This window comes from Parus major, chromosome 12 (genome assembly GCF_001522545.3).
Source record: "Parus major isolate Abel chromosome 12, Parus_major1.1, whole genome shotgun sequence".
In the NCBI taxonomy this organism is placed as follows: domain Eukaryota; kingdom Metazoa; phylum Chordata; class Aves; order Passeriformes; family Paridae; genus Parus; species Parus major.
The window spans coordinates 8,854,504-8,859,398 of NC_031781.1; positions in this window are offsets into that span (position 1 = coordinate 8,854,504).

Genomic DNA, 4,895 nt, shown 5'->3' on the forward strand with positions numbered 1-4,895 from the left:
CCCCTCACTTCTGAAAAAACTGTAGCCACATTACCTAATGAAGGATGGGTTTTGTTTAGGAGCCTTGAGAACAGCCCAGCAGGCCAGGGTTAAGATTAACAGGTTAAGGAAAGCATTGCTTGGAAGGATGCTCCCAGTGGCTGCACCCATCCCAGTGCCATTGCTCCCACTTCACCTGTGCATGCTGGGGAGGAGCAGCAGCCTGGCTGTCTCCTCCAGAGCATCAGGCATCATCATCCAGAAGGATTTGCAGTTTCTGCACCGAGGTGGCTTGGTGGTGATGTATCTGTTGCACTGGAAAGGGCTATTCTGGGTTCTGGTCAGGGAAAAAAAAAAAAAAAAAAAGAAAAGGGAAAACACCACCCTGCTTTTATCAGCCCCATAGGAAGTGTTTCTATGGCTTTCATGAGCTGGGCAGATTTCTGTCCCAAACCACCCAAAGCTGGGCTCCAAAACAGTTGAGAAAAACAAGGGAAAGGGCACCAGCCTTTGGAAACTAAGTCAAAAGTGAATGAGGAGAGGGGTAAGGAGGGGTGGGTGTTGGCATTAGGGGGGTGTGGAGGGGAAAGGGCTTTACTCCCAAAATCCAGCAAACATCCTGCTGAGCTGGGAGGAGGTTCCCATGGTGCAGAGAAGCAGTGTTGTCTTTCAGCTGGGAAAGCAGGTAAAGATTCAGCCCAGAGGGAAATGTCATAGATTCATTTCACCTTCAACACCTAAATAACTACTTCATCCACAGTCACACTCTGCACAGTATGTACTGTGCTGGTGTGTGTTACACATCCACACAGCAGAGGAACTGGCTGGTGGAGCAGCTCCAACATCCCCTGCTGCCATATCCTGTTCCCAAGAGTGGCCCAAACAGATGCTCCAGTAGGTCCTAAGAGCCCACAACAGCCAAAGGCAATGTGCTCTGCCTCCCAGCATCAGCTCTCTCAGTCTCTGAAGGGGAGAGGACCTTCCTGGAGACCCTCTGCTTACAGACATTGCATCCACCCACTGACCTGACTGGTGGCTGTGCAGGGCTGCAGCAACACACTTTGAGTGGCTCAGATGTGCATGGGCTTTGAGGGATGAAGCTCTTCCCCTTCACGTGCCATTTGCCCAAGTGTGGCAGGTGAGCTGGGCTCCTGTCCTGCTCAATCAAAAACCTCCTTCCAACACACATGGGGTTCACTTTGCAAGGACAGGCAGAGACATGCCAGGCTGATTTGTTCCAACAAGCCCTAGGCCAGGCCCCTGAGGTGGTGAAAGGCTCCTGGGGTCTCTTAAATGCCACCTCCCCTCTCTGTGGAGTGGAAAACAAAGTCATTAAGTACTCTTCTGCTCAGGGATTTGTCACTGTTAAGGACAGTAAGAACAGACCAAGACTACTGTGCCAAGTGAAAACAGTGGTGAAGTTGATGTTTTCATCCCAGTACAGATTAAATGCACTGAGGATGGAGAAAACTCACAGGAGAGCCCAGCCCTGAGCTCCTGCACTGGGCACATCAGTCTTCTCCATTTGGGGCACACTGACCTCACTGCCCAGCTTTGGCCACTACCTCAGCAGCATGGGCCACTGGCAGTGCCCACCCACACTCAGCACCGCAGAGCTGAGTGTGCTGTCACCATACCCAAGCTGTCCTTTAGCACACAGGTCAACCCCCAGACACATTTCACTTGCACTGCTCTCCTCATTCTCCAAATACCCAGCACAGCCTATCACACCTTCCTCCCTCCTCCCCTTCCCTTCCAGGCAGAGCTTCCCTGCTTCCCACAGTATCACCCAGCAGGATCGCTCAGCACTGGGGAACAAAATTGAAGGAAAGCCCTTTTAAATCAAGTTCATGCCTTGCATCAAGAAAGGTTAGTCTTCCACTCCCCAGATAATGGATACAGATGTTACACTGATGCCACATTTGATTTCAGCCAAAAAGCCAAGTGAGTTTAAAACATTCATTTATCTCAAACTGTAAGCAAAGCTTATTCTCACTAATCTCAATAATTACTCGACTTCTCCCACATCACAAGTGGATCACAAGGAGCAGCCATACAATGGCAAGGTTTCCTTCCTCCACAGGACTCTGCTCAGAGCAGGGATCAGAGATTTGCAAGGAATTCCCTCTTTAAAGAGATGTTGCTGGGCTTGCTGAACTGGGTTCTACAGGATTGTTTAGGACTTGAAGGATTGGGACCTGAACTCTTCCTGTTCAAGACCAACATCTCTGATCCAAGAGCGTCAGGGCTGTTGGTGTCACTCTAAGACCAGAAACGTACAAAGTCATGAGGGATCAGTAGGACTTAAATCCCTCTCAAACTCCACAAGATCTTTTCAGGCATACAATGGGAACAAGGATAAATTAAGCATCTCCAGTGTAGTATCAAGTGAACAGAGAAAAGCTACCCACGAGGGCCTGATGGAACAGAGCAAGGAGATTTTCTTCTCAGACATGTCTGCTTGAAACAGCCTGAAACATTTCCATTTCTGTTGCCTTTTAATAGCAAGGTCATCTCCTTTCTTCCTACCCTGACATCCTCCATCAGGGCCTCTTTCTGGGAACTCACAGCAATGCACCAGATGTCACTGAGAGACAGAAAAACAACCAGGGGCCAAACTGGGGCATTTCACCATGGCCCTGAATGAACCACGTGGCATTTGGCTCAGCGGGGAGGGGAGCAGAGATCACCCCCTTGGAGGCACTGCCAAGCCTCCCAAGCCCCCGGGGCTGGAAGGAGCCCCTTTCTCCCATCATGAACAACCACCCTGCTCCTGGAAAAAGCCAGCAGCCCCACATCCTGCAGACTCCTCCCAGCACTAACTGGCCACTGGAAATAATCTAAATATTTGCAGCCGAAAGGAGACTTGTTTGTTTTCCCCATTTTTGCTGAGTTTGAACAGCACTCAGCACGGTACCCCACACAATTCCAGCTCCCAGCAGCCCCAGTGGACACCAGCACACAAACATCCCCACTTGCTGGAGGACAGGAATGCTCACAGTGAGCTCTGTCACGGTCCCTCCGTGACACCCACACTAACAGCACTGGGACAGCTCAGGCCCCACCTGGCACGGCAGCAGCTATCACAAGAGAGCCAGAGCTGTGAGAAAACACCAGCACCACTGGCCAAGAAGAGGGTGCTAATGCTCTACTCAAGGAAATGTGTTTTATTAGATGAAGGATACAAAAGGCTTTCTCAGGACTACAGACCTCAGGTATGCAGCCACTGTGACAGGCACTGACCAGAGGGCAAGGATGAAGAAAGGGAGAAAAGAAACCACAAAACTTAAAAAAGAAACCCACCTGTGCTTGGTGACACATTAAATTCCTCCTTCAAATATTCATCTCAAGACACATTTTCAGCCTTCTTCTCTTTTTTTCTTTAGTCCAGATCTTGAGACTAAAAATACATTCACCTTAAAAAAACCCAAACCACCAAACATCCAGATCCCAGAATCCAAAGTTTAAAAAGGTGTAGGTTTGTAATAGCCCTAAAAATGCAGCCATCTGCCCTCCCCCCAAAAGAGCAGAAGGAAGGAGAGAGCAAAGGAAGGGGAGGGGAAGGTGCAGGTGTGGGCTTTTATGGGTGCACAGGTCCCCGAGGTTAGAGGGTCCCCAGCTGGGGAAGCCACCTTGGCATCCCCCTCCCAGGTGTGATGCTGAGAGCAGAGGATGCTCCCTGCTTTCAGAGGATGGGCATAGCTCTGGCAACTGCTGTGCAGCACCTACCTGCTTATAAACAGCTTTCTGAAAGCACCCTTGGGCACGTGCTGACCTCTGGCAGCACCTCTTTGCCCTCACCAAGGCTGGAGGGAGCTGAGGCAGTGGGGGAACAGGGGATTAGCCTGGGCTTTGGCTTTGCTCACACCAGTTCCTATCTCCCAGTCCCGTTCCACCTCTCTGCAGCAGGTTTAGATCATTTCCAGAGATAGACTGGAATACACCATCCCTGCTAAACCACTCACCTGGCCCCTCCTGAGCTGCTCCAACAGCATGGCTGGGGCCACTGGGACACCCCCTGGGGCCTCCTGGGGATGGAGGGATGGGGAAAAGAAGGAAAAATATTCTTCTATCCTTTTGCCACCTGCAAGCTTCTGCCCATTTCCACATATTTCCAGAGTGTCTATTTTTCCACATTAAAGGGGGCTGGAGTAAATGTCACGCTGCAGCATATTTCTGTGAACAAAGCCACAAGTGTGAATGGCCACAGGTACAAATTCTCTCCCCTGATTTCCCAGGTTTTCAGGAGTGACCTTGGAAAAAGAGTGAGCCATAGTTCTTCATGGCATGGGTGATAACACGTTTGTCACCATTCAAAGTGTCTGAAGGCTGCCCAGGTTTTATTTTATTGCATTTCAAGGTGTCACCAAGACCCGGTTGAATTACGTTGCCAACTCCTTCATAAAAAGAGAAAAGTGACTTCACTTTCCTGCAAAGAGATCAGAGCTCAGGGAGCCACTCAGATGTGTACAAGGCTTTTCTTTTTTATTATTTTTTTTTTTCCTGCAAGTGTACAATAACTAAAACTCGCAGGTGAAAGGCTTTGGGAATCTACCTGCGCTAGTAAATATAAATGTTTAATCACGGCGGAAAGCAGGAGCCGCAGAACCGCGATTGTTCAGTCCCGCAGCGGGATTATGTGAATTGTCAGCGCGGAGCTGAGCGGGGCCGTCCCGGGGCTGCCCGTGTGGAGCAGCCGGAGCCCCGGGGCTGCCGCCCGGTTCCGCCGCTCCGGGGATGCTGCGAGGGCGGCTCCGCCAGCCCGGCCCCGCCGCGCCTCCCCCGCGCTGCCAGAAGGTGCCGCCGTCCGCCTGCGAATCGCTCCCAGCCCCAATTAGGCGGCAGGTATCGGCTGCAATCACGGCTGCTGATAGAGATAAATGGGGAAGGCACTATCTGCCCAACAATAGTGGTTT